General features: G+C 60.5%; 1 protein-coding gene across 1 annotated transcript in view; it reads left to right on the plus strand.

The window, feature by feature from the left end:
* CLCN1 (chloride voltage-gated channel 1) overlaps positions 1–19,605 on the plus strand; it is a 490,813-nt gene that overhangs the window by 107,354 nt on the left and 363,854 nt on the right. The gene's annotated exons all lie outside the window — the stretch shown is intronic.

Here is a 19,605-nt window from a genome sequence, read left to right on the forward strand (position 1 = left end):
GGGATAGGCTGGGTCCGCCATGTTCCAGGGGAGGAGAGCGATGGTGTGTCAGGGGGGTTGCTCTTGGTGGTAGTTCGTGTAAGGTCGGGCAAGGGGCAACCGAGGTCTGATGGAGGGCCGTTGTCGTCCTGGGCCCGCCATGCGGGGAGGTTTAGGACCACGCCGTGGGGCCGGGTCCAACATGTTTCATTATACTACGCTGGGAAACATTCTCTTCCTAGGGGCAAAGAAGGCTGTAATAAGGCGACTGCAATTGGTACAAAATGCAGCAGCAAGATTGCTGTGCAAATTACCTAGATCTAGCCATATTTCAGGTCCTTTACGTAGTCTCCACTGGCTTAAAGTAGATAGTTGTATCAAATTTAAGACACTGACCTACATGTTTAAAATTAAAACTGACTATATGTCAAAATATGAATTCCCTTTGGGCAATTTTAAGTTTAGAGACACCAATTCTTTCAACTACAACAGATATAATTCACTCATAAAGACATTGTAACTAAAGCAATGCACAGTATAACACACCAATTCCATAAACAAATTAGATCCAGTTTACACAATTTATTAAATGTATTAAAAACTATTTAAAAAGACAAAATAGACTCATAAAATAATTAAAATAATTGGGAACACAGATAATATACAGAAGGAACAAGAATTTCACAAAAATTCATCATAGACATTTCCTATAACTACAAGGAAGGTACAACATAAGGGTTAATATTCCACAGCAGTCAGAATATTCCTTAATCAATGTGTATTGTACTTCTCCCTCTGTTTCAACGCGTTTCAACGGACAGTTAAGATATGGCCGCCTTCATCAGGAATATATTAACTGTCTTCCCAAACACTTCTGTGACTAAAAACTGCCTTGAAGGATGGGGAAAGGACCTCCTTCCTTGATCAAAACGTCCGCGTTTAACGAGACGATTATTATTTCAAATGACGTGCAAACTACATTAATATTGTGCACGCGGTACTTTGGCCATATCCTCATATAATAGGTGTGTGGAATATATCTGCACAGAGTTCTAAAGGCTCATGGAATTTGTAGCTATAATCAGTTTTTCTTGATTTGTTTAGCTTAAATATACAGCATCTCGAGTTGAACTTCGCCAGCGTCCCGCGTGCACTCCCGATATTCTCATCAAATGGAACGTTCTATTGAAACGTTGAACTCTGTGCAGATTTTTCTCCTCGTTGCGCCACCCTTACACCTCGGGAGGCATACGTTTTGAGCGTTGCCTCAGAGTTACAATTTCTCGTAATTCTGCGGCAATGCCAAAAAGCCATGGATGTAGCTGGGACCCTTCCGAGCAACACCCATTGCACGCCCGTTAAACACAGAAAACGGTGTCAAAGGGAACATATTGACGATGCAGCATTAGACCAAAAACAGTGGCTAAATGCTGGCTGGTAAATATGGATCTGGCTCCGGCACCTCCGGAGCGTCACAAAAAGTGACGCAAGGGCGGTGTAGGGGGCTTAAAAGAAGCCTCTCGGTACCCGGCTCCTCTGGATGAATATACGCCCAGTCTCTGGAAATGAAGGGCCTCGTTTTTAAAAAGTGCTGCGTCACTGGTTGAAAGCAGCGATGCAACCTTTGTCATTGCGCCCTCGTTGTGACACGTTGAATGCGCTGATTTACAGTACGACGCTCCATGTCGTAAGGTTCGACCAGATACGTCAGGAATCCTGGCGTACCTGGTGGCTCATAAATGACGCACTGCTGGAGTCTGTCGGAAAACAGACGCAACTCCAGCAATGTGTCATTGCACATGGGCGAGTCACGTGTGAAAGGGCCTGCGTCAGTCTTACGCCTGCTGTGGATTCGACGCAGTGAACTCGTAGAAGAGTTGCAGTGAAATCTCATAGATTTCATTGCTTTCCACTTCTACGGGCCTTTTTTGAGGGGGGAACGCCCACCTTGCATTCATCATACCTGACCCAGGTATGATGCAGTGAAGGGTTTAAAGAGTGACGCATCTGCCCTGATGCGTCACTTTGTAAATATGGAGCTGTGTGGTGCATTGTTTACGCCACCGATGCGTCACAAGAAAGTTATGCAACGGCGGTGTAAGACCTCAAAAATAATTCCCTTCGTGCTTGGTCTGTCTGAGTTAATATGCCTCCGCACTCTGCACATTCAGGGTCTCTTTTATGAAGACGACACGCAGCGCAGCACAGCGCAGCGCAGCGCAGCAACTCACCTCGCTGGGCTGCGCTGCGTGACTTGAAAAGGCGGGGCTGTGCCGTGTTTAAGGCAGCGCAACGCCTTCCCATCCTTTCCCAGGCCTCGCCACCATGTTGGCTGCCTAGCGCCAAGGCAGGCGCCCTCACGCCGCGGTGCAAGGGTGCCCGTGGTGCAAGGGTGCCCGTGGTGCAGGGGTGCCTGCGTTGCAAGGGTGCCCGTGGTGCAGGGGTGCCCGTGGTGCAAGGGTGCCCGTGGTGCAGGGGTGCCTGCGTTGCAAGGGTGCCCGTGGTGCAAGGGTGCCCGTGGTGCAAGGGTGCCCGCGGTGCAAGGGTGCCCGTGGTGCAAGGGTGCCCGTGGTGCAAGCGGGTTGTCTCGGTGCACGAGGGGGCGTCACACATCGAAAGAGGAAGAAACGAGGAGAAAAAGAGACATCTCTCCTCGTTCCGCCTTCACCGGGAAGGAGTAAGATTTTGGGGCCTTCTCAGATTCACAAGGTCTTGTAAGTATGGGACTGCGTCTAAATCCACGGGTGCGACATGAGACCCATGTGACACCCATGGACACCCTCCCAGGGCGTCTGACGCAGCGCTGTGATCTCCGCTGCATTGCGTGACTCCAGAGCTATGAGGCCGCTCAGAGCCACGCACAGAGCCTTTGCGTGGCTACAAAACTCAGACTTCGGGGTTCGCGTCACACATGTACCATGTCGCGCGGTGCAAACGCAACGCAAGCCTCTCATAAATATGCCCCTCAGCGCTTGGTTTCTCTCAGCTAATATGAGTCCTCCCTCTGCACATTCAGTGCTTGGCCTCTCTAGTTAACATGAGTCTACACTGTGCACATCCAGTGCTTTGCCTCTCTCGTTAATAAGAGGGTGCTCTTTGCACATCCAGTGCTTGGCCTCTCTCTTGAGTCTGCTCTCTGCACATCCAGTGCTTGGCCTCTCTCTTGAGTCTGCTCTCTGCACATCCAGTGCTTGGCCTCTCTCGTTAATAAGAGGGTGCTCTTTGCACATCCAGTGCTTGGCCTCTCTCGTTAATAAGAGGGTGCTCTTTGCACATCCAGTGCTTGGCCTCTGTCTTGAGTCTGCTCTCTGCACATCCAGTGCTTGGCCTCTCTCTTGAGTCTGCTCTCTGCACATCCAGTGCTTGGCCTCTCTCTTGAGTCTGCTCTCTGCACATCCAGTGCTTGGCCTCTCTAGGTGACGCCGGGTTCACTCCGTGTCAGTACTGCTTTCCCTGGGATTCCTCTGGTGCGTGTTGTGATCCTCTGCTGGGTAACCCTGCTCCAGGGATCTAAAAATACCCCCCCGACCCCCCCCCCACCCCCACCCCCCTCTCCTCCGGGCTCCGCAGCTGCTGGGAGCGGAACTCAGACTCACGAGTATTTAATTAAGAGGCCTCTGAACCTGCTGCGGGTCAGGGGTGGGGGGGGGGGGGGGCGAGAGGCTATGCGTAAATTAATGAGCCCCCCCCAGACCCCGCGGTGCGAGGGGGGGGCGAGCTGCATGTCTGTGGGGGGGCTGGGGCACTGCTGGGGGGGGGGGGGGTACGTGGAGGGCCTGTAAAGAGCGGACCCTGCAGGCCGGGGGGGCTCACACTGAGGTGCATTGGCAGAGCTGCGTGGGGGTGTCAGTCAGTAGTATCCCCCCCCCCCCGTGCCCACGCCTGCACCCCCCCCCCCCGTGCCCACGCCCGCACCCCTCACCCAAGGGGCCCCTGCCTCGTAAGGGGAGACCCCGTGGGAGTGATTTACGTCTCCTGCGGGGGATCCGGTTCTGCTGACACCGGGTGGGGGGGCGTGGGGGGGTGGCGGTGGCTCCGTCCCATGAGCCCCCGCAGCTGCCCCGGCTTAGTACAAACACAGCACCTGGCACGGATGTGCCCACTGCCAACATGGGCAGCTGCGGGGAGAGGGAGGACTGAGGGGGCCCCTCCCACCTGCACTTCCGAGTGACAGCCTCACCTCAGTGTGCATCCGAGGACTGTGCACTCACCTACTGTGCACTCACCTACAGTGCACTCACCTACAGTGCACTCACCTACTGAGCTCTCACCTACTGTGCACTCACCTACTGTGCACTCACCTACAGTGCACTCACCGACTGTGCACTCACCTACTGAGCTCTCACCTACTGTGCACTCACCTACAGTGCACTCACCTACAGTGCACTCACCTACTGAGCTCTCACCTACTGTGCACTCACCTACAGTGCACTCACCTACAGTGCACTCACCTACAGTGCACTCACCTACTGAGCTCTCACCTACTGTGCACTCACCTACAGTGCACTCACCGACTGTGCACTCACCTACTGTGCACTCACCTACCGTGCACTCACCGACTGTGCACTCACCTACTGTGCACTCACCGACTGTGCAATCACCTAGTGTGCACTCACCTAGTGTGCACTCACCTAGTGTGCACTCACCTACTGTGCACTCACCTAGTGTGCACTCACCTACTGTGCACTCACCTACAGTGCACTCACCTACAGTGCACTCACCTACTGAGCTCTCACCTACTGTGCACTCACCTACTGAGCTCTCACCTACTGTGCACTCACCGACTGTGCACTCACCTACAGTGCACTCACCGACTGTGCAATCACCGACTGTGCACTCACCTAGTGTGCACTCACCTACTGTGCACTCACCTAGTGTGCACTCACCTAGTGTGCACTCACCTACTGTGCACTCACCTAGTGTGCACTCACCTACTGTGCACTCACCTACTGTGCACTCACCTACAGTGCACTCACCGACTGAGCTCTCACCTACTGTGCACTCACCTACTGAGCTCTCACCTACTGTGCACTCACCGACTGTGCACTCACCTACCGTGCACTCACCGACTGTGCAATCACCTAGTGTGCACTCACCTAGTGTGCACTCACCTACTGTGCACTCACCTAGTGTGCACTCACCTACTCTGCACTGGGGAGCTCTCTAGATCGTTGCAGAGCAGGCAGTCCACGGGCATGTCTGAGTGGACCGCTACTCGTAACTCTCCGGAGACGCCCCCCCATTCGAACGGGACTTGAGCTATCCGGCAGGTGCGGACGGAGTTATGGGCTGCGATCACCCTGCAGGAGATGTGGGGAACAATCTGGGCTTCGGTGACGAGGTGCCGTTTGACGGCGGTGATACTGGCCCCAGTGTCTCGGAGCGCCCCTATGTGATGGCCATTGACAGTCACCTGCTGTCGGTATTTCTCTGTGTTGTCGGGTAGGGGGGCTCCTGGGACCATCTCCCTATCACCCAGGGAGACTAACATCATGGAGGCGGGGTCAGCTCCCTCGAACCCCTCTTCCTCCTCCTCTTCTAGGGCTACTGAGGTGATGTGGCGCACTGGGGGCCCTGCAGCGGCAGGCTTCTTGAACAAAGGGCAGCGGGGGTCATTGGCATAGTGCCCGGGTTGCTGGCAATGGAAGCAGGCTTGGCTGACGCGGGGCCCGGGCTTAGCTGGGGGGAACCCTGCGCGCGCGGTGGGAGGCGATGTGCCAGGCTGGTTTCTGGGGGGGCTGCGCGGGGACCCTCCCTGGGATCCCTTCTGTCTATTCTGATTCCCCCCTCCCCTTGGGCGGGAAGGTCCCTGTTCATTTCGGCCAGAGTCTCCCCCGGGCCCCCGGGGTACTCTGGTGCTCACCCAGCGATCGGCCTCGACGGCCAGCTTCCGGGGGTCGGCCAACTTGCTGTCCAGGAGGTGCTGTCGGAGTTCCACAAAGCAATTCAGGGACAAATGTTCATACGCAATGAGGTCGATGAGTCCCTCGAAGGTGGATACCTTGCTGCCCTTGATCCACCCTTCCAGGGCCCGGCTGTAGAAATTCACATATTCTACCCATGTGGTGCCGGGGATCTTCTTGCATTCTCGGAAGCGTTGGCGGTACATTTCTGGGGTGAGCCCGTACCTTGTGAGGAGGGCCTCCTTCATGTGGCTGTAGGAGGTCTGCTCGGCAGACGGTAGGTCAAGTAGGGTGTCTCTCCCCTCACTCAGGAATCGCCCCCATAGCCCGGCTCCCCAATCCTTCTGCGGAACTCGGTGGGAGGTCATGGCGACCTCGTAGGCCTTGAACCATTGCTGGATGTCATCGTTTTTGTAATATTCCTTGACCACATCCTTGGGGATGTGGACCTTGGGTTCCACCGGGGGAACGGACTCTCGAGTCGCTGCTGTTCGGTTGTCTTCGTTCCGGGCTTTTAGTTCCATTTCCAATATGCTGCGCTCGTGCTCCAGCTGGAGCTTCTTTCCGTCATGTTCTCGCTGGAGTTTCTTCTCCTCCAGTTCTCCTTGCAGCCGTAGCTGCTCAATGGCTATCTTCTTTTCGGCCAGCTTGAGTTCTACCTCCATCTTCAACTGGGCTAGTTCTAGCTCGTGGCTTCGGTTGCGTTCTCGGTCGGTCATCTCTTCTCGAGATAGACCTCTCTCTGTGCTGTGAGTCCGCGTCGGGGACTCTGCTCTTTCTTGCTCTGGGGCGTGGGTTTCGATCCGGGGTGCTCCCCCTCCATCGGCTTCTGTCGGTGCTGGAGGTTGGGCTCCGGTCTCCATCCAGGCTGTTAGAGCTTGTTGAAAGTCCTCTTTGGTGTTTAGTCCCGTTGTCGGGATTTGGCGATTTATGCAAAACTGCTTCAGCTGCCGGTGTGTATAATCTCCCAGAAGTTCCATCCGGAAGGTGGTTTCGTCGTTTGTGATGCTCATGGTTGCTCTTCGTTCGGGTAGTGTGTCAGTGCTGTACGATCCCTAGACGTAGGTTCTTATCGCGACGCTGCCACCAATGTTGGAAGGGGCGCCCTCAGAGGGCCGGGTTATGCTCACCCAGTCCTCCCAAGACCCACCTCTTCCACAGAACTTGCCGAGTCTTGATTGTGAGGTCCTCACCGGGGAGGACTTCGAGTCTAGGATCGTACACACTGAGCTCGCACCACACTATGAACAGACACCACACCGTTGGATTCTAGTAACAAGTTCTTTATATAAGCAATAAACGAAGGAAGCACTCTTATATACACAGTGGTCGAGGGACCACAAAGTCTTGGAGGATTCGGGAAGGGGGAAGCGGGACAGCCTTTTAGTCTCTGGGTCAGTACGAGGCGTACCCTACGCGCAGCTCTCAATCCTCGAGCCGGGGGATACAGGAGGTTGGTCGTACTGGCTGCTTCGCCTCCGTCGAGTCGTCGCAGTCGTGATGGTGGTCTCGATGGTCCAGCCGGACCAGAGTACTCCTCAAGCCGCGACGAGGTCAGCAGGGCTCGATCTGGAGAAGTTCGTGAGGAGCCGCGACAGCGTCAGCAGGGCTCGGATGGTCTTGGAAAGGTCGAGCCGTGACAGCGTCAGCAGGGCTCCGATGGTTACAGTTCAGCTTGAGCCGCGACAGCGTCAGCAGGGCTCCAATGGTTACAGTTCAGCTTGAGCCGCGACAGCGTCAGCAGGGCTCCGATGGTTCAGTTCAGCTTGAGCCGCGACAGCGTCAGCAGGGCTCCGATGGTTCAGTTCAGCTTGAGCAGCGACAGCGTCAGCAGGGCTCCGATGGTTCAGTTCAGCTTGAGCCGCGACAGCGTCAGCAGGGCTCCGAGGTTCCAGATGAGTTCGTCTTAGGGTCAGCCGCGATCAGATCAGCAGGCTTCAGGTCCAAGATACAACTGCCCCCTAGTTGTCGGACGGGCCCAATTATAGTCCTTTTGCTCTTTGATCTCCGGACCTTCGCAGGCGGAGGTCTCCTGCCCGGGGGGCTGGTCGTTGGCGGGGTCCGGCGGTTGGCTCTTTGATCCCTTTGAAAGATGGGCCCGAGAATTCCCAGACGCCCAGCGGGTCTGGAGCCAGCCCTTGGGGAGGCCAGAGGGGTGATCGAAACTGGCCCATAGGGGAGGCCCAAAGGTGTGACAGATACCGGCCCCTCAGGGGAGGCCGGAGGTGCCATCGAAACTCCCTGGCTTATCTCACTCGGGGAGCCCTTTACCCCCCATCCGGGACTGGCGCGCCTTTGGAGTCTGGGTTTCGCTGGGGCCGGGGTCACGCTAGGCCCAGGGAGACAGGGATCTCGGGAAGGGAAAATGGCGTCCGGGCCTTGTGGGGCATGCAAGGTTAGGCGCTCGGAGCCGGGCGTGGAGCGGGAAAGGCAGGCCTGGTCAAGGTTCTCGGGGGATCTAGGTTTACTTGGAGTAGGACGACTAGGCTCGGGGTGCAGGCTACACTAATGGGGAGGCTGCGCAGGGGACTCGGGGTACAGGCCTACACTCATAGGGTGTGGAGGGACAGAGGCGAACCATGCCACGAGGCCGGGTCCAACAGCACTCACCTACTGTGCACTCACCTACCGTGCACTCACCTAGTGTGCACTCACCTACTGTGCACTCACCTACAGTGCACTCACCTACAGTGCACTCACCGACTGTGCACTCACCTACTGAGCTCTCACCTACTGTGCACTCACCTACCGTGCACTCACCGACTGTGCACTCACCTACTGTGCACTCACCTACTGTGCACTCACCGACTGTGCACTCACCGACTGTGCACTCACCTATTGTGCACTCAGTGTGCACTCACCTACCGTGCACTCACCTACTGTGCACTCACCTACTGTGCACTCACCAACTCTCCACTCACCTACTGTGCACTCACCGATTGTCCACTCACCTACTGTGCACTCACCTACCGTGCACTCACCGACTGTGCACTCACCTATTGTGCACTCAGTGTGCACTCACCTACCGTGCACTTACCTACCATGCACTCACCTACTGTGCACTCACCGACTGTCCACTCACCTACTGTGCACTCACCGACTGTCCACTCACCTACTGTGCACTCACCTACTGTGCACTTACCTACCGTGCACTCACCTACCATGCACTCACCTAGTGTGCACTCACCTACCGTGCACTCACCTACTGTGCACTCACCTACTCTGCACTCACCTACTTTGCACTCACCTACCGTGCACTCATCGACTGTGCACTCACCTACTGTCCACTCAGTGTGCACTCACCTACCATGCACTCACCTACTGTGCACTCGACCTGCATCTGTGCCCTCTGCCAACATGGGCAGCTTCCGGGAGCCCGGGCCCCTCCTGCCTGTAGTACAAGGGGGGGCCAGGGGGGGGCATTACTACTTTGTGCACCCCCGCTTTGTACCCAGTGGTCACAGTGCATTCACGAAGTAAAGGAGCTGTGAAGCTGGGCCCAATTTGGGCGGGCAAGTACCCGTGGGGGCGGGGCCATGACGTTCGTATGCAAATAAAACATTCTGTAACATTCTTGGGTCTTCCATCTCAAGGTATGTACATATAAAATAACATGCAGCTGACATGTAACATGAGTGCAGGGTAGGTTAACCGGTGTATAGTGCAGGGGGGGTCACTGAACCCCCCCACAGGGATCAGTGGAACCAGAGAGACAGGGGCCAACAGAGACCCCTGCATGGGTGGGGCACTGGCCTCCAACCTCAGCCCCTGCATGGGGGCACAGGCCCCCGCAGCCCCCCGCATGGGGGGGGCACAGGCCCCCGCAGCCCCTGCATGGGGGGGCACAGGCCCTCGCAGCCGCTGCATGGGGGGCACAAGCCCCCGCAGCCCCTGCATGGGGGCACAGGCCCCCGCAGCCCCTGCATGGGGGGCACAGGCCCTGCAGCCCCTGCATGGGGGGCAGGCCTCCGCAGCCCCTGCATGGGGGACACAGCCCCCGCAGCCCCTGCTTGGAGGGGGCACAGGCCCTCGCAGCCGCTGCATTGGGGGCACAGGCCCTCGCAGCCGCTGCATGGGGGGCACAAGCCCCCGCAGCCCCTGCATGGGGGCACAGGCCCCCGCAGCCCCTGCATGGGGGGCACAGGCCCTGCAGCCCCTGCATGGGGGGCAGGCCTCCGCAGCCCCTGCATGGGGGACACAGCCCCCGCAGCCCCTGCTTGGAGGGGGCACAGGCCCTCGCAGCCGCTGCATGGGGGGCACAGGCCTCCGCAGCCCCTGCATGGGGGACACAGCCCCCGCAGCCCCTGCTTGGAGGGGGCACAGGCCCTCGCAGCCGCTGCATTGGGGGCACAGGCCCCCGCAGCCCCTGCATGGGGGCACAGGCCTCCGCAGCCCCTGCATGGGGGACACAGCCCCCGCAGCCCCTGCTTGGAGGGGGCACAGGCCCTCGCAGCCGCTGCATTGGGGGCACAGGCCCCCGCAGCCCCTGCATGGGGGCACAGGCCTCCGCAGCCCCTGCATGGGGGGCACAGGCCCCCGCAGCCCCAGCATGGGAGGCACAGGCCCCTGCAGACCCTGCAAGGGGCCCCCACAGCCCCTGCATGGAAGGGGCCAGGCCCCCGCAGCCCCTGCATGGGGGACACAGGCCACCACAGCCCCTGCATGAGGGGCTGTTAGACGGGGACCTGGAGGGTCGGCCGAGCACAAGGGGAGAGGCCTCCAGGGAGGACCGTCTCCAGCGATCGCACAGACAGGTAACTTCCCCCCCACAGATGGACACCCCACGAAGATCAGATTAACACCTTTTATAGGCAGTTCTTGAAATGAGGCAGTACGATACAAGGAGATCAGGACACGATGGTCCTCTCAGTTCTAGTCTCTAGTAGGGAAAGGGGGTAGCGGGACAGTCTGGGTACCTACGGGTACTGGGGTAGAAACGGCGGTAGCTCACAATCCTTGAGCCCGGCGTTCGGAGGGATCGGGCCGCGGCAGCGCCAGCAGGTCCCGGGGAGATCGTAGGTGGCAACGGGCCGCGGCAGCGCCAGCAGGTCCCAACGAGGATGACGGTTACAACGGGCCGCGGCAGCGCCGGCAGGTCCCTCCGAGGATGAAGGTTGCAACGGGCCGCGGCAGCGCCAGCAGGTCCCATGAGGAGGAAGGTTGGAACGGGCCGCGGCATCGCCAGCAGGTCCCACGAGGATGAAGGTTGGAACGGGCCGTGGCAGCGCCAGCAGGTCCCTCGAGGATGAAGGTTGGAACGGGCCGCGGCAGCGCCAGCAGGTCCCTCGAGGATGAAGGTTGGAACGGGCCGCGGCAGCGCCAGCAGGTCCCACGAGGATGAAGGGTGCAGAAGGCCGCGGCAGCGCCAGCAGGCAGGACGATGGTTCACAAGGCAGGGCTGCGGCAGCGCCAGCAGTCCGTCAAGGATGAGTTCTTCTCGGTGTCTCTCGACTCCAGGATACAACTTCCTTCCTGTTCTGGGGCTGCCTCAGTTATAGGTCTGGCGCTCTTTGATGTCCGGACCCTCGCTCTTGGAGGTCGGGAGGTCCGGGATGAGGGAGTCCAGACACCCAGCAGGGGGGTGGAGCCAGCGCCCGGGGAGGCTGGGGGTGATCGGCACCTGGCGGGAGAGAGCCATCGACACTTCTTACTCCCATTGACCTGCCAAGTGGTCCGTTCACCTCCTGGGTGGATGGTGGTGCCGGGATGTCGGGACCTGGCCAGGCCCGGGGTTGGGGTCGAGCTGAGGCCACGCGGCCTCGTGGCGCAGTGTCTAAGATGGCGGCTGGTCCGGGCAAGGGTGCTGACGGTGGCCCAGGCCAGGGACACAGGGATTCCCGGGAGCAGACGTCCCATGGGGGACGGGTTGGGGGTTGCTTCTGCGGGTAGTACCTGGAAGGCCGGTACCAGGGTCCTGTCATGCGGGGAGGGAGCGAGCCCTTCATGGGGCCTGTCCAACATGCGTCCCCCCCCCAGCTGAAGGCGGGGAGAGTCACCCATCTTCTTGGGGACTTTCCTCGTCGAGGCGGAAAAAGCGGGACAGGCCGTCCGCGTTGGCGAGGTCTTGACCAGGGCGATGCTCTACAGTGAAGTCCATCCCCTGCAGGGAGATGGACCACCGCAATAGTTTGGGATTCTCCCCCCGCATTTGCATGAGCCATTGCAGGGGCCGATGATCTGTTTGTACCCGGAAGTGGGTTCCGAAGAGGTAAGGCCGGAGCTTCTTGAGGGCCCATACCACTGCGAATGCCTCTCGTTCAATGGTGCTCCAGCGCTGTTCTCGGGGCAGTAGGCGTCTGCTGATGAAGGCCACTGGTTGGTCGACTCCCTCGGGGTTCAGTTGGGAGAGGACGGCCCCAATACCATGGTCGGAGGCATCGGTCTGAACGATGAACTCGCGGCTGTAGTCGGGGGCCTGGAGCACAGGAGCGGTGCACATGGCGGTCTTCAGCTTCTCGAAGGCCGCTTGACAGTCGGGAGTCCAGTTGACTCTTTTTGGGTGGTTCTTAGACGTGAGTTCTGTGAGGGGCCCCACAATGCTGCCATAGTCCTTCACGAACCGCCGGTAGTATCCGGTGAGCCCCAGGAAGGCTCGGACCTCGGTTTGTGTTTCGGGGGGTTGCCAGGACTGAATGGCAGCTACCTTGAGTTGGAAGGGGGCCACCAGACCGCTCCCCACTTGGTGTCCGAGGTAGGTCACGGACCCCTGGCCGATTTGGCACTTGCTGGCCTTTATGGTGAGGCCGGCCTGTTGGAGGGCCTGCAGGACCTCTCGGAGGTGGTGGAGGTGGTCTGTCCAGTGGCGGCTGTATACCGCGATGTCGTCCAGGTAGGCGGCGCTGAATTCTTCGAGGCCCGCTAATACCTGGTTCACCAGTCTTTGAAAAGTGGCTGGAGCGTTTTTCATGCCGAATGGCATCACTCTGAAATGGTAGTGCCCATCCGGGGTGGAGAAAGCGGAGCGGTCTTGGGCCCTGGGGGTGAGGCCGATCTGCCAGTAGCCCGCTGTCAGGTCGAAGATGCTTAGGTAGCGGGCTGCCCCCATGCGGTCGACTAGTTCATCTGCTCGGGGGATAGGGTGAGCGTCGGTTCGGGTGACCGCGTTCAGACCCCGATAGTCGATGCAGAATCGGAGCTCAGGTGTGGTGCCCGGGGCCGCGGCCTTGGGGACCAGGATGACCGGGCTGGCCCAGGGACTGTCCGAAGATTCGATGACCCCGAGGGCGAGCATCTTGGAGACTTCTTCTTGGATGCATGTACGTACCCGATCCGGTACTCGGTACGCCCGGTGCCGGACAGGAGGACTGTCCCCAGTGTCCACGTCGTGCAGGCACCAGGAGGTGACTCCGGGTGCGAGGGAGAACAGGTTTGCGAACGGCAGCAGGAGGGTCCGACAATCTTGACGCTGCTCTGGGGTCAGGGCTTCGGAGAGTCGGACCCCGTCCACCGAACCATCTCTTTCACGGGTCCTCAGTAGGTCAGGGAGGGGCTCGGAGTCTCCTTCTGCGCCACTGTCGGTAGCCATCAGCAGGCTGAGTTCTGAGCGCACGAAGTGGGGTTTGAGTCTGTTGGCGTGGAGAACCCGGCGGGGGTTCCGGGGGGACTCCAGGTCGATGAGATAGGTGACGGGACTCTTGCGCTCGATCACCTTGAAGGGCCCTGTCCATTTGTCCTGCAAGGCACACGGTTCGATGGGGGACATCACCCATACCTGCTGACCCGGTTCAAACTCGATGGAGGAGGCATGTTGATCGTACCACTTCTTCATGTCCTCTTGACTGGCCTCAAGATTGGCTTTGGCGATCTCCCGGAATTTCCGGGTCTGATTGCGGAGGGTCAGGAGGTACTTGTAGACGTCTGGAGGGGTTTTTAGGGGGGCCATTTCCCATTCCTCCTTCACTAGGCTGAGAGGCCCGCGAACGGGGTGTCCGTACAGGAGTTCGAAGGGGCTGAAGCCGAGGGACTTCTGGGGGACTTCTCGGTAGGCGAAGAGGAGGCACGGTAGTAGCACGTCCCACTGGCGGCGTAGGGGTTCTTCTAGCCCCATGATCATCCCCTTGAGAGTGCGGTTGAACCGCTCGACCAGTCCGTTTCCCTGGGGGTGATAGGGGGTTGTGAATCGGTAGGTGACCCCGCACTGCTGCCAGAGGGATTTCATATACTTTGAAATAAAGTTCGTACCCCTGTCGCTGACGACCTCCCGGGGGAAGCCCACTCGCGAAAAGATCCCCATTAAGGCTCGACCCACTACTGGGGCTGTTATAGTACGAAGGGGGACCGCCTCAGGATAGCGGGTGGCGTGGTCCACCAGGACCAGGATGAAGCGATGCCCTTGTGCTGTTCGGGGGTCCAGAGGCCCCACAATGTCTATCCCCACCCTTTCGAACGGGGTGGTCACCACTGGGAATGGCTGTAGGGGTGCCTTGAGTTTGCGGCCACTCTTCCCGCTGGCCTGGCAGGTCGGGCAGGACCGGCAGTGGTTGGAGACGTCATTTCTCATTTTGGGCCAGAAAAAGTGAGTCACCAGGCGGTGGTAGGTTTTGTCTTGCCCCAGGTGCCCAGCCAGGGGGACATCATGGGCCAAGTTCAACAGGAAGTCTCTGAAGTGGAGGGGCACCACCAGCACTCGACCAGCCCCCAGCTCAGCGATTCTTTGCTCGCTGTACAAGAGATCATTGTCCCAATAAACCCAGTGGGCCCCGGTGGTGTCCCCTTGGCCCTGGGCGAGCGCTTGCTGTCGCAGTCCCTCGAGGGAGGGACAGGTCTTTTGCTCCTGCCGGAATTGTTCTTGGGTGGGCCCCCCTTCTTGACGCCACTGAGCCAGGTCGGGAAGTTCGGGGGGCTGTGCGGACCCCTCTGGGGTGGGTTCCGGGTGGTCGGTATGGATGAAGTCTTCTTCTGGAGCGATCGAGGGCGGAGGTGCTGACCATTCGGGTTCTTCTGGTCTAGGGATGGTGCGGGTGGCCATGGACCGGGTGGTCACGCACGCCCAGTCCGGGAGACCCAACATCCCCAGATGCTCTCTTCTTTCAACAGCTGCCCACGGGGAGCTCTCGAGATCGTTCCCCAGGAGGCAGTCCACGGGGGCATCGTCGCGGACAGTTACTTTCAGCATGCCGGACACTCCTCCCCATTCGAAGGAGACGCAGGCCATCCGACACAGGCTCTCCGAATTGTCTGCCGATCGGACGGGGCAAAGCACGTTTGGCAGGATTTGTTCTGGGGTCACCAGGTGACAACGGACGGCCGTCACACTGGCCCCGGTGTCACGCAGTGCCTCGGCCTTGCGCCCATTTATGCTCACCCATTGGCTGTACTTCCGAGTGTTGGCGGGCAGGGGAGTCCGCGGGACCATGTCTCTTCCTCCTAGGCAGGCCAGGGTCATGGCGGCGGGTTCCCACTCGAACTGCTCCGACTCATATGCTTCAGGGTCTTCGGAGACTTGTTCTTCTCCTAGGGCGGCGGCCGCCACCTGGCGGGGCCCGGGAACCTGGTTCTTCGGGCAGGTCGGGTCACTGGCATAGTGGCCGACTCGCTGGCATCGATGACACGTAACGTTGGCTCGGAACCCCGGGCGCATCGGGGGGTTTCCCCGGCCTGCTGGGGGCGGGGTGGTGTTAGCGGGAGTGACTGGGACAGCGTCTCTGCCCCGGCCCTGTCCTCCTCCTCCTCGGGGACGATGATGACCTTGGTTGGTTCTGTTCTGCTTGTTCGGCCCACTCCGGGCCACTCGGGTGCTCTCCCACCGATCCGCCTCGGTGGCGAGCTGCCGTGGTTCAGTCAATTTACTGTCGAGGAGGTGCTGCCTGAGCTCGACGAAACAGTTGTTGGAGAGGTGCTCCCACACAATGAGATTGAAGAGTTGTTCGTAAGTGGTTACGTTGTTACCCTTGATCCATCCCTCGAAGGCCCGGCTGAAATAGTTCACGTATTCCAACCAAGTTGTACCTGGGATCCGGGTGCAGTTGCGGAACCTCTGGCGGTACATTTCGGGCGTAAGCCCATATCGACTGAGGAGGGCGGCCTTCATGTGGTCATAGGACGTCATTTGATGGTCCGGAAGCTGCAGCAGGGCATCACGGCCCTCATTGACGAATCTCCCCCATAGACCGGCTCCCCAGTCACTTCGAGCGATCCGGTGGGCAGTCATGGCGATCTCATAGGCCTTGAACCACTGCTGTATGTCGTCGTTTCGGTGGTATTCTCGGACCACATCCTTGGGGATGTGGACCTTCTGCTCGGTAGTACCCGGGGAGCGCGGTGGCTCGGGCACCCCTAGGTTTTTGTTCAGTTTGCGCATTTCTATCTCTGCTAGTTTGCACTCGTGCTCGTATGCCAGTCTTTTTTCTTCGAGATCCCTCTGTCTCTGTTTTTCCTCTCGCTCTTCTCTGAGCCGTAAGTGTTCTAAGTTTATTTTTTGTTCCGCCAGCTTCAATTCTCCGTCTAATTTGAGCCGTGCCAAGTCTAACTCGTGTAGTCTATTTTTTTCCCGCTCCTGGATCTCTTCTCGGGAGGGGCCTGTTCTCCGTTCTTCCGTCAGGGTGGTGTTGACTTCCGGGGCTTCGGGGTCCCGGGGGGTGGCGGTATTCGTCTCTGTCCAGGCCTCTAGGGCGTTTTTGAAGTCTTCTTTTGTGCTTAGCCCGGTGGTAGCAATGCCTAAGTCCATGCAAAATTGTTTTAGCTCTCGGTGGTTGTATTCTTCCAGCTTTTCCATCTGGAACTTCTCTGCCGATCCGCTCTCTTTGGTCGTCATTGTGGTTTAGTCGTAGGGTGAGTTACTGTCTGTACGGTACGCGTTGGTTCGGATCGCGCCGCTGGCCACCAATGTTAGACGGGGACCTGGAGGGTCGGCCGAGCACAAGGGGAGAGGCCTCCAGGGAGGACCGTCTCCAGCGATCGCACAGACAGGTAACTTCCCCCCCCACAGATGGACACCCCACGAAGATCAGATTAACACCTTTTATAGGCAGTTCTTGAAATGAGGCAGTATGATACAAGGAGATCAGGACACGATGGTCCTCTCAGTTCTAGTCTCTAGTAGGGAAAGGGGGTAGCGGGACAGTCTGGGTACCTACGGGTACTGGGGTAGAAACGGCGGTAGCTCACAATCCTTGAGCCCGGCGTTCGGAGGGATCGGGCCGCGGCAGCGCCAGCAGGTCCCGGGGAGATCGTAGGTGGCAACGGGCCGCGGCAGCGCCAGCAGGTCCCAACGAGGATGACGGTTACAACGGGCCGCGGCAGCGCCGGCAGGTCCCTCCGAGGATGAAGGTTGCAACGGGCCGCGGCAGCGCCAGCAGGTCCCACGAGGAGGAAGGTTGGAACGGGCCGCGGCAGCGCCAGCAGGTCCCACGAGGATGAAGGTTGGAACGGGCCGCGGCAGCGCCAGCAGGTCCCTCGAGGATGAAGGTTGGAACGGGCCGCGGCAGCGCCAGCAGGTCCCACGAGGATGAAGGGTGCAGAAGGCCGCGGCAGCGCCAGCAGTCAGGACGATGGTTCACAAGGCAGGGCTGCGGCAGCGCCAGCAGTCCATCAAGGATGAGTTCTTCTCGGTGTCTCTCGACTCCAGGATACAACTGCCTTCCTGATCTGGGGCTGCCTCAGTTATAGGTCTGGCGCTCTTTGATGTCCGGACCCTCGCTCTTGGAGGTCGGGAGGTCCGGGATGAGGGAGTCCAGACACCCAGCAGGGGGGTGGAGCCAGCGCCCGGGGAGGCTGGGGGGGATCGGCACCTGGCGGGAGAGAGCCATCGACACTTCTTACTCCCATTGACCTGCCAAGTGGTCCGTTCACCTCCTGGGTGGATGGTGGTGCCGGGATGTCGGGACCTGGCCAGGCCCGGGGTTGGGGTCGAGCTGAGGCCACGCGGCCTCGTGGCGCAGTGTCTAAGATGGCGGCTGGTCCGGGCAAGGGTGCTGACGGTGGCCCAGGCCAGGGACACAGGGATTCCCGGGAGCAGACGTCCCATGGGGGACGGGTTGGGTGTTGCTTCTGCGGGTAGTACCTGGAAGGCCGGTACCAGGGCCCTGTCATGCGGGGAGGGAGCGAGCCCTTCATGGGGCCTGTCCAACAGGGGCACAGGCCCCTGCAGCCCCTGCATGGGGGCACAGGCCCCTGCAGCCCCTGCATGGGGGCCACAGGCGCCCGCAGCCCCTGCATGGGGGGCACAGGCCCCTGCAGCCCCTGCATGGGGGGCACAGGCCCCAGCAGCCCCTGCATGGGGGGCACAGGGCCCTGCAGCCCCTGCAGCCCCTGCATGGGGGGGCACAGGCCCCTGCAGCCCCTGCATAGAGGGCACAGGGCCCCGCAGCCCCTGCATTGGGGGCACAGGCCCCCCAGCCCCTGCATGGGGGGCACAGCCCCGCAGCCCCTGCATGGGGGGCACAGGCCCCTGCAGCCCCTGCATGGGGGACACAGGCCCGTGCAGCCCCTGCATGGGGGGCACAGGCCCCTGCAGCCCCTGCATGGGGGGCACTGGCCCCCGCAGGCCCTGCATGGGGAGAACAGGCCCCGCAGCCCCTCCATGGGGGGCACATGCCCCCGCAGCCCCTGCATGGGGGGCACAGGCCCCCGCAGCCCCTGCATGGGGGGGCACAGGCCCCGCAGCCCCTGCATGAGGGGCACAGGCCCCTGCAGCCCCTGCATGGAGGGGACACAGGCCCCGCAGCCCCTGCATGGGGGCACAGGCCCCAGCAGCCCCTGCATGGGGGGCACTGGCCCTCGCAGCCGCTGCATGGGGGCACAGGCCCCAGCAGCCCCTGCATGGGGGGCACAGGCCCCAGCAACCCCTGCATGGGGGGCACAGGCCCCAGCAACCCCTGCATGGGGGGCACAGGCCCCCACAGGCCCTGCATGGGGGGCACAGACCCTGTAGCCCCTGCATGGGGGGCACAGGTCCAGCAGCCCCTGCATGGGGGGCACAGGACCCCACAGCCCCTGAATGGGGGGGCACAGGCCCCCGCAGCCCCTGCATGAGGGGCACAGGCCCCTGCAGCCCCTGCATGGAGGGGACACAGGCCCCGCAGCCCCTGCATGGGGGCACATGCCCCTGCAGCCCCTGCAATGGGGCACAGGCCCCTGCAGCTCCTGCATAGGGGGCACAGGCCCCTGCAGCCCCTGCATTGGGGGCACAGGCCCCCGCAGCCCTGCATGGGGGGCACAGCCCCTGCAGCCCCTGCATGGGGGGGCACAGGCCCCCACAGCCCCTGCATGGGGGGCACAGGCCCCTGCAGCCCCTGCATGGAGGGGACACAGGCCCCCACGGCCCCTGCATGGGGGCACATGCCTCTGCAGCCCCTGCAATGGGGCACAGTCCCCCGCAGCCCCTGCATGGGGGCACAGGCCCCAGCAGCCCTTGATGGGGGGCAGTGGCCCTCACAGCCGCTGCATGGGGGCACAGGCCCCAGAAGCCCCTGCATGGGGGCACAGGCCCCTGCAGCCCCTGCATGGGGGGCACAGGCTCATGCAGCCCCTGCATGGGGGGGCACAGGCCACCGCAGCCCCTGCAAGGGGGGGCACAGGCCCCAGCAGCCCCTGCATGGGGGGCACAGGCCCCCACAGGCCCTGCATGGGGGGGCACAGGCCCCTGCAGCCCCTGCATGGGGGGCACAGGCCCCAGCACCCCCTGCATGGGGGGCACAGGCCCCTGCAGCCCCTGCATGGGGGGCACAGGCTCATGCAGCCCCTGCATGGGGGGGCACAGGCCACCGCAGCCCCTGCATGGGGG

The sequence above is a fragment of the Lissotriton helveticus genome, chromosome 7, assembly GCF_964261635.1.
Source record: "Lissotriton helveticus chromosome 7, aLisHel1.1, whole genome shotgun sequence".
In the NCBI taxonomy this organism is placed as follows: Eukaryota; Metazoa; Chordata; class Amphibia; order Caudata; family Salamandridae; genus Lissotriton; species Lissotriton helveticus.